Consider the following 10601-nt stretch of genomic DNA (forward strand, 5'->3'; position numbering starts at 1 on the left):
CAGGGGGTGGCCGACCGCAAGCCGTCCGGAGCCTCGGGGGTCCACTTGGTGCTGCTTCCAGACTGTCCAGGCGTTCCTCCCAACAGTGAAATTTGGGGGGTTATTCAAGTCTCCATTGTCTGCCCAATAGGATAGTTTTGCCAGCAGTCTGGAGCCCGGCTCTCTCCTCCGGGGGCATCGCTGCGTCCCACTGATTTGTGTGCCTTTGCCTTTGTGTTTCCCGGAAGCCCTTTTTAAACTCTGATCGTTTTACAGTCTGTTTGACTGATACTCAGTCCTCAGATTTCCAGATACCATATGAGTACCTGGAGACAGGCCTGGCGTCAAGCTAGTGACTTTAAACAAGTTATTTCATCCGGGGGCTTCGAGTTTTTTCATATATAGAATAAGAATAATGCCTATTTGTAGGATCATAAGGTTATTTTAAAATATATACTGAGAGCACTGTTTTGCCTAAGAACTTATCTGACACATTGGCAAACCTGTCAAAAGTCTTTATGTCAAAAATTAAATGCTAGGCATCAACAGGTACTCTATAAAAGATAGCCTACGAAAATGTCAGAAGATATATGGATGATTCTATGTTCAGAGACTTAAGTTTTTTTTATACTTTTGAGAGAGAGAGACAGAGCATGAGCAGGGGAGGGGTAGAGAGAGAGAGAGGAAGACACAAAATCCGAAGACAGGCTCCAGGCTCTGAGCTATCAGAACAGTGCCTGACGCGGGGCTCAAACCCACGAACTGTGAGATCATGACCTGAGCTGAAGTCTCATGCTAAACCGACTGAGCCACCCAGGTGTCGCTATGTTTAGAGACTTTTAAAATGAAGACAAGAAGTGGGGAGATCTTAAACCTAGCCTTACATTCATTACAGGAAAAGTCAAGGACCCAGTAGTTCACCAACGGGATGTGGCTTCAGATACAGATCCCAGGTTATAGCGCTTGGACAATAAGCACAGAACTAGACCTATTAACACAAGGACATGGTTCAAAATTTGGGATGGGATTTGTTGACTAAAACGTAAAAATAGACATACACTTTGTTCCAAAAGGGTCCTAAGGGGTGGGAAGCCACCCTGTGTCGAGAAGTCGCACTGAACGTCGCAGAAGTGAGAGGCGAGGCAGGGGAGAAGTGTCTGATGACAGGAAAAGAGACGAAAGTGCGGGCTAACACTCCGGATTCGGGCTACAGATTTCTGAATCCATCAGGAACCACTGAGGCAAGGTACTCGCACTGATGGAGCAGGACCTCACTGGTATTCTTTTTTTTTTTTTAATGCTTATTTCTGAGAGAGAAAGAGCTCGAGTGTGCATGAGCAGGGCAGGGGCAGAGAGAGGGGAATGGAGGGTCCGAGGTGGGCTCTGTCCCTGGTCCGCTGGCCCCAGGTGGGGCTCAGACTCACAAAAACTGAGATCATGACCTGAGCCTAGGTCAGACACTCAACCTCCTGAGCCCCCCAGGCGCCCCAGGACCTCACTGGAGTTCTTATTCACCAAGACAGTCTGTGGGCTCTTGACTTGCTGGTAATGCCATCTTAGAGTTGTGTCCTCCTAGATTTCTGTGATGACCAAAGTGATTAAGGCAGACCCTGCTTAGTGCTTTTCCAACACACACCCCTCTTCCTTGCTGGCAGGGCTCTGATTTTTTTACACTTCGCCCCTCTCCCCGTGTGGATCAGGGAAGTGTGGCCTTGCCCCTGCTCCCAGGCTAAAGTCCATCCCCTTGGGTGTGATGGGCTTGGGAGTGGGCATGGACCGATCCTGGCAAACGAAACGTGAAGGGAACTCCACTGAGGGTGTTTCTGGAGAAAATTCTCCCCAGGTGACCTTGCAAGAGACCTTTTTTTTTTTGCCTCTGGACATTCTTCTGTCTGGATGTCGTGACTGAATCCACTATAGCCACCTTGCGACCAGAGGGGGGCCGGCCTGGGGCCAAAGCCAGTGCCCTGAAGTGGCAGAGCAGAAAGATGGGAAAACACTCCTGCCCGCCGAGTATATTGTAGAACAGCTTTGCCCAGTGTGAGGCCTGTGCTCGGCATTCCTTGATTGGCCATCTATAGATTTATGGGTGATTTTCCTACTTCCGCTCGAAAACATCCTTAGTGACACCTAGAAGGGAATGCGAGACATCAACACAGACTCCAAACCGTAGGGGATTCGTATGCAAAAAGAGGAGAAAAAAATATGACGATGACTCTGTTCACATCTCTCAAAAATCAATCTCTGGTTGTCACAAATTATCCTGGTGGTGAAGGAAAAAAGAGACCACTTAAGACCATCGTGCCCCAGGTCGGCTCTCCGATCTTGTAACTTTTTAAAAGGCATGAGCAGAAGATGAGAGTTCGGACGGATGAATCAAAGATGGAGGCAGCCAGTCCCAAACACCTCTGAGACTAATGTTGGAATGACCAGGAATCAGGTGGAGTTGACAGAAAATAATAAAAAACACAGGGACATACTGCTGGTCGTCAACCCCGGCTGTACTTTAGAATCGCTTAGGGGGATTTCTTTTTATTTATATTTTGCTTTTTAATAGTGAAGCCTGGGCCTCTCAGATCAGCTGAATTAAATCTGCACACTTGCGGCTTGGAACAGCTGCCTGAATTTCTGCAGAAAACAGAACCACATAAATGCCAAGAACACAGTGGAGAGGAGGACGTAAGTGTAAGTTAAAGTGGGGCTGGAAGCCAGATGAGATGGTGGAGACTGGAATAAGGTGCAGCTACGGTGGACTCACACTCCCAGACCCAGACCAGTGAATGCTTCAGGATTCGTTTTTATTTTAATTTTTTTAAGTTTTTTTATGTCTATTTTATTTTGAGAGAGAAAGGCAGAGAGTGAGTCGGGGAGGGGCAGAGAAAGAGGGAGACAGGATCTGAAGCAGGCTCCAGGCTTTGAGCCGTCAGCACAGAGCCTGGCACGGGGCTCAAACCGACAAACCGCAAGATCATGACCTGAACCAAAGTCAGACACTTAACTGACTGAACCACCCAGGCGCCCCTAGAGTGGCTAAAATTAAAAGGATGACATTATCAAGTGTTGGCAGGATGTGGCAAAATGCTCACGTATTCTTAGTGAGACTGTAATTTAGAACAACTTGTACAAAACTTTTGTAGTTCCCTACCAAAGCTAAAAATGTGTATCTCTTGTGACCTAGAAATTCTGCTCCTGGATAAATATTCAACCGAAACGAATGTTTGTCCATAAAATACATGTACAAGGATCTTCATAGCTCCTTTATCCACAAGCAAGAAGCAACCCAAGTGTCCGTCAACAGCAGGATGGAGTTATAAATTGTATAGTTCGTACAATAAAATATTATGAAGCAGCATAAAACAATAGCCATTGCTACGTGCAGTGACATTATTAAAGGGGGAAGCTAGACATAAAAGAATATATACTGTATGCGGTCACCTAAATAAAGTTCACAAACAGGCAAAGCTAGTGTCTGGTGACAGAATGAGAATAATGTCACCCTTTGTTGGGAAGGGGTGCTATTAACTAGGAGAGAGAATGGGGGGGTCTCCAGCGGTGCTGAAAATGTTCTATGTTGAGATGCTTACAAGAGTGTGCAGACACCCTCAACCATCAAGCTATTCACTTAAGACTTAGATACTTTATGTAACTTCTGGATAGAAGTTAGATCTCCATAAAAACAAAGGACAAAGAAAGAAATACTTAACACACACCTATCACACCCCCAATCTAGGGTCCAATCAAGTATCACACATTTTGTTTAATTTCACGGAACCTTAGTCTTCCTTCTCCCAGGGAATCCCCTGTTGTTTCTTTCAGGACATTGATGTTTGTGAAGGGTCCAGGCTAGTTGTTGCATAACCTCTTAAGAGACTTTCAAGTCTTTTTATTCCCGCATCCCTGTCCTCCTTGCTCCTGAGGGACTATTCTCCCGTCCCAACGGTGAATCTCCAGCCGTCAGACAAGAGTATCCATTAACCTTTTCTCTGCGGTCCTCACCTCCACTGAAGGGAAACTAACTTCCGTGCCCTGGAGGTGCAGAGCTGCTCAGAGGTCCTCGGTCTGCACTCCTGTGTGCACGGCCGCGGTCACACTTAAGTGCCAGGGACACGTGGGCACAGCTGGGTAGGAGAGTACATAGAAAAATAGGACACAAACTGCCCCAGATACTACTAGGGCCTTGAAGTCTTATTTTGAGAACATTATATTCTAGAATTGAGTGAAGCAAAACTGGAGAAAAGCGAGAGTTAAACTAAAGCCTTGGAATGAGCATAAGGAGCCTGTACGGAGCCTGGTTCATACTGGTTTTCTCTCCAGATCATTTCCCCACCGCTGGCTCCTGGCAGTGGGTGCAGAGTGTCTGAGTTATGAGAACATATCTCAGTTAAAACTCCATTCTACTGTTGACGCACATTTGGGTTGTTACTTGATTATGAACAAAGAGGCCATGAAGATTCTTGTATTTGTATTTTAAGGACAAACACATTCTTCTAATGTTATTTACTTGCTCCTCCCTACGTTGGATCAGAAAATTGGGCACATGTATATAGTTCTAGTTCCTGCCGAAAAGCCAGCAGGTTTGAAACCCAGGAAGAGCTATGCTCGATGGCTGATTTTGTGTATTAACTTGACGAGCCGGGGGGGTGGGCAGTCAGATGTTATTCTGAGTCTTTCTGTGAGGCTAGTTTTGAATGAGATTAACCTTTAGATTTGTAGACGAGTCATGCAGTTGCTCTGTGTGATATGGTGGGCCTTATCCAATCAGTTGAAGGCCTGTCTAGATCAAAAAGTCGCCCCTCCTGAGAGTGAGAAAGGATTCTCCCTGCCTGGTGGCCTTCACACTGGGGACACCGGCTTTCTTCCTGCCTTCAGACTACAATGGAAATATCAGCTCTTCCTGGGTTTCAAACCTGCTGGCTTTTCTGCAGGAACTAGAACTATATCATCAGGCTTTCTGGACCTCCAGCTTGCCAACTGCAGAGCTTAGGACTTGTCAGCCTCCCTAATTGCATGAATCAGTTCCTTATAATAAATCGCTCTCTCTCCATGCACATACTTCCTATCGTTCCTGTCTCTCTAGAGAACCCCAACGCAGTACGCAACTGGTCATTCTTAAGAAATGTTAAAGGCTCAGCAGTACGGGTGGGGCTGCTCCCAAAGCAGCTCCCAGGGACAAACTATCATTAGAGATCCCCTCCCACTATTTTTTTTTGTTTAGTTTTTTTTTTTAATTTTTGTTTTTTCCTTTCCCTACCAGCTTTGAATTCTGCATATTAGAATGTCTGTGGGATTCTTACGTTCTCTGACATCAGTGGCCCAGCTGTTTTAGTAGAAGATGCTGCAACTGTGGGCAATCAACCCCTTCCTAAATATAATGGAGTGTTGCCTGTGTTCTAAGCATCGCTGAGCCCCCAGAGATTCTGAGTCAAATGAGTGATTCCTGCTCTCAAGAAGCCAGTAGTCTAGAGGAAGATGATGACAAGCAGAAGTTCTAAGCCATCGGGTGATGTCACCCGACAGATCCGATTATATACACAAGATACTATGAGAACACAATGGGCCAGTACCAATCTGAAGTAGGGAAACTGGGAATGGCTTTGGGGAGAAGGTACTGTCCAAGTAGAGTCTTTAAAAATGAGTGGGATTCGGGGGCGCCTCAGTGACTCGGTCAGTTAAGCACCAACTCTCGATCTCAGCTCAGGTCTTGATTGCAGGGTTGTGTGTTCAAGCCCCCCGTTGGGCTCCATGCTGGGCATGGTGCCTACTTAGAAGAAAAATGAGATGGATTTGTACATCAGTGTTCAGCATTCACTCCCAAAACCCCAAGGCAGAAATGACCCAGATGGCCATCAACAGATGAATGAGAAAGCAAGGTTTCGTACTTGCATCCAGTGGAATACTACTCAGCCTTTAAAAGGAAGGACATTCCGACACACGCTACAGCACGGGTGAGCCTTACAGACACTATTTCACGTGAAATAGGCAGACACAGAAGGACAGATGCTGTATGTTTGTCTCACTTATACGAAGTACCTTGAACGGCAAATTCATGGAGATAAAAAGTAAAACAAAGGTTGCCAGAGGCTGAGGGAGGAAGAAAGGAATGGGGAGTTAGTGTTCAGTGGGGACATAGATTCAGTCTGGGAAAATGAAGAGTTCTGGCAATGGACAGTGATGCTCACACAACAGTGTGAATATGCACAGCACCCCTTAACTGCACACTTAAAAACGGTTAAAAGGAAGGAGGGAGGCAAATCATGAGAGACTTGTGAATGCTGAGAACACACTGAGGGCTGAAGGGGGAGGGAGTAAGGAGGAGAGGGGTGATGGTCCTGGAGGGGGGCACTTGTGGGGAAGAGCACTGGGTGTTACATGGAAACCAACGTAGTAATAAACTATTTTAAAAAATGGTTAAAAGGATACATTTTATGTTCACATATATTTTACCGCAATAAAAAATAATAACAGCATTTTTTCAAAAAATGGGTATTATCCAGGGAAAGGAGCAGTGTGGTGGAGTGTCAGAGAGAGGGTGTGCAAAATGGTGTGCAAGCAGAGGGAGCAGAGACTCAGAGGTCCAGAAACGGGAGGGGACCCCTGGCCAGGAGGTTGTGAGTGTCTCCACATGCCTGGAGCCTGGAATACAGGACTTCGGTGGAGTAATTCAGAAAGTTGAGGCTAGAAAGGTAAGCGGAGAGTGTGTCACGAGGAACCTGGGAAGTGCTACCAGTGACTTTGGACCTTTCCTGAAGACAGCGGCCCAATTACATCTCACCCACTTGCGCATCACCCAGGATGAGCTCTGGGTGTCATCCAGACATAATTCCCGCCAGCCTTTCTGGTGTGAGAAATTACACATTGTTCTTGTTCAAAAATGCTTATTATCAGGGGCACCTGGATGGCTCAGTCAGTTAAGCATCTGACTTTTGATATCAGCTCAGGTCAAGATCTCAGAGTTTGTGAGTTCGAGCCCTGCATCGGCCTTTGTGCTGATGGTACAGAACCTGCTTGGGATTCTCTCTCTTTCTCTCTCTGCCCCTCCTCTACCTGTGCCATCTCTCTATCAAAAATAAATAAACTTAAAATGCGTATTGTCGGAATCAGACCTACAAATACAGAGAACAAATTGATGGCTGCCAGAGGCGAGTGGGTGTCGGATGGGCAAGCCGGGGGAAGGGAGTGGGAGACACAGGCTTCCGGGGATGGAGTGAAGAAGTCTTGGGGACGAGGCGCAGCATAGGGAATGCAGTCAATGGCATTATAGCAGCGTTGTGTGGTGACGGATGGTAGCTACACTTGTGGTGAGCCCAGCGTAAGGCACAGAGTTGTAGAATCACTATGCTTGCACCTGCAATGAACGTCACGTGTCAGCTACACCTCAATTTAAAGATTTTAAAAACCAAACAAAACCTGCTTTATCATGAAGAATGCAAACAGTCCTAAATATGGTGAGATGACCACAGCCCCTCCTAAATACGAGCATGATCTGAATATTTTCTCTTCCTCTGATAGTTAATGAGCAAAATCACTTTTCTAAACTTGTTTTCATATAATAGAAGCTGTCTTTAATTTTGTAGGCACTGCATTTTAGTTGCACTTGACAAAACAGACTCAGTGGGGCTGAAAGCATTACTAAGATCACATAAAAGTTTCTCAACACAAGAGAATTGTTTCCCAAAGATCCCTGTAGGATTAAAGAAAGCAATTATGAAGAACAACAAAACAAAGAAGCCGGGTTATTGTTTATTTCTGTAACTTTCTGGATCAATTTCAGATACTGATTGATTCCTTTCTCTAGTGGATGGAAATGTTAATGCTTCTTCCATATGACCTTCTCTGAATTTTGTCGGCTGTGTGAGAATGTTGTTTTTCAGATTCCTAACGCATACACGGTGCTCTGTAATTATGTGTTCTCATGATTTGTTCGTTTTCACTCTATATTTAAGTGAATTCCATCCTCACTTATGAGTCTTTTATCAGGGCTTCCTTACCCTTGATGGGCTTTTGTTTGTTTTGAAACCATGCCTTATCCATTAGTTGGTAAAGTCTTATTGTAGATTTTTCTAAAGAAGACTCAGGATACTGTCTGGAGATGTCTGTCTTTTGCCTTTACATTTGGATGACATCTTCACAGGTTATAATAACCTTGGGTCACACTTTCTTTCAGAACTTTGTAGACACCAATCCACTGTGAGGAATTCTCAGGTCAGTCTCACTTGTTTCAACTCTAGTTGAAACAAGTCAACTCTAGTTGATGGTGCTTTCTCCGATGCCTGGAAATTTCTCCACATATGCCCAAAGTTCAAAAGCTTCTCCAGGAAGCTTTTCGTGTGAAAATCTCTGGGACCATGGAGTGTACTTTGAATCTGTAGATTCAGTTCCCTCTGGGAAGCTTTTTGTATACCTCTTTGAGCACACCTTCTGCTCCCTGTGTCAGCCCTCTTCTGCGGGGACGCTGATCATTCTTCTGTTGGATTCTTTTCATGTTTGCACCATATCTGTTAACTTCCCTGTTTGCCTTCACATTTGCGTCTCTTCTGTTTGCATTCGCCGAGATTACCGCAAGTCTTCCTTCTGTGTCAGCATTCTGGTTTTCGGCGACGTCTAGTCCTTTGGTGTTTAATTGTATACCTTAGTTCTCTAATTACGCTGCTCCAGGGCTAGGGGAGGGGATGGAAGGAAAGGAAGAAAGCTCAGCTGACCCGGGGTGCGTTCCCCGTGGAGAAGCTCCAGGCTGCTGTCTCTGCCCTGAGCCAGGGTTCTCTGCAGCGGGCTGGGGTGCCTTCCACCCCCACATGGGGCTAGCCTCCAGGTACAGGCTGTTCTCCTGGGACCCTCACTTCTGCTGCAGAATCAGCAACATTTGTTACTTTCTCCCCTCTCTCTACCCCTCAAGCTCCTCAGTCTCCCCCTTGACTCTTCGTACAGTGCTCCTTCTATTTACTTCTCCGGCTACTGGATCCACAGAAGGAATAAGAGCAGCACCGATGGACTCCTTGTTTTGAGTAGTTATTTGATCCCCTACCTGCCTTTTGACAATCACTCGCCATCCTTGCCTTCCCTTCTCGTTCATTCGTTCATCATTTATTGATCACTGACAAGCCATGGGCAGTGGGGGGCAGGGCACGGACAGTTCAAGGGCCGGTGGTACAGCCTCTGCACCCAGTATATGACTCGTTTCGTGACCCATCTCACCAGTCATCAGATCTTCTCAGCTTGCTGTTTGTCCTTATTCTTCTCCTGCTACCCCCGCTGCCCCCACTCTGTGCTGTCGTGTCTCTGACGTTAGAATATGACAGCAGTCGCCTCCAGCACAGTCCTCTTATCCCAACACTGCTCAGAGACAAATCTAGTCTGAATAATGCTTTTATTATTTTTTTAATTTTAATTTTATTTTTTAAGCTATATTTTTAAAAAATATTTATTTTTGAGAGCGAGAGAAAGAGAGAGCAAGCAGGGGAAGGGCAGAGGCAGCGGGGAACAGAGGTTCTGAACAGCTCTGTGTTGTCAGAGGCCGACTGGAGGCTAGAACTCATGAACTGTGAGATCATGACCTGAGCCAAAGTCGGACACTTAATAGACTGAGCCAACGGGCGCTCCTGATTAATGTTTTTACATAAGTCTTTTCAAAAGCACTGTCTTTTTGACTCTGCCCAAGCACTCACCAGTGACTCCTTACTTCTGACCACATACCCCCAAGCTCCCAGACACGTCCCCGGGGGGCTCCATGCCCTCCATCTGTAGTGAATGTTGAGGACCGGCTTGTCCAACACCCATCCTGAACCGTTCCAGCGTTCCAGCATCAGCTGTATAAGTGAAGGCGACGACCCCATTTTCCTGACTCCCAGCAGCTAAGTGAGCTTTCCAGCTTTGAGGATGTCTCCCCCTTCCCCCCACCCCGGGTCAGATGCGCTCAGGCGCGGTTTTGATGCAGACCTGGAATCCGTGGAAAGAGAAACAGGGCATAAGCATAAAGGCTGCTGATAGGGATCATGGCAGCGGCGGTGGGTTTTGCTTTGGATGCGTCTAGGCAGCCTCTTAGCCGGCAGCTTCCTGATTTTTTTTTTTAATAATAGTTTATTGTCAAATTGGTTTCCATATAACACCCAGTGCTTCTCCCCACAAGTGCCCCCCACCATGACCATTATCCCCTCCCTCCCCCTCCCCCTTCAGTACATGATTCGTTTTCAGTATTCACTAGTCTCCCTTGATCTGTGTCCCTCACTCTTCTCCACTCTCTTTCCCCCTTCCTCTCCCCATGGTCCCCTGCCAGGTCTTTCCTGTTAGACCTATGAATGCAAACATATGGTATCTATCCTTCTCTGCCTGACTTATTTCGCTTAGCATGACACCCTCAAGGTCCATCCACTTTGTTACAAATGGCCATATTTCATTCTTTCTCATTGCCATGTAGTACTCCATTGTATATATATACCACATCTTCTTGATCCACTCAACAGTTGATGGACATTTAGGTTCCTTCCGTGATTTGGCTATTGTAGAAAGTGCCGCTATGAACATTGGGGTACATGTGCTCCTATGCATCAGCACTTCTGTATCCCCTGGGTAAATCCCTAGCAGTGCTATTGCTGGGTCATAGGGGAGTTCTATCGATAGTTTTTTGA

Source organism: Suricata suricatta, chromosome 4 (assembly GCF_006229205.1).
Source record: "Suricata suricatta isolate VVHF042 chromosome 4, meerkat_22Aug2017_6uvM2_HiC, whole genome shotgun sequence".
Classification (NCBI taxonomy): domain Eukaryota; kingdom Metazoa; phylum Chordata; class Mammalia; order Carnivora; family Herpestidae; genus Suricata; species Suricata suricatta.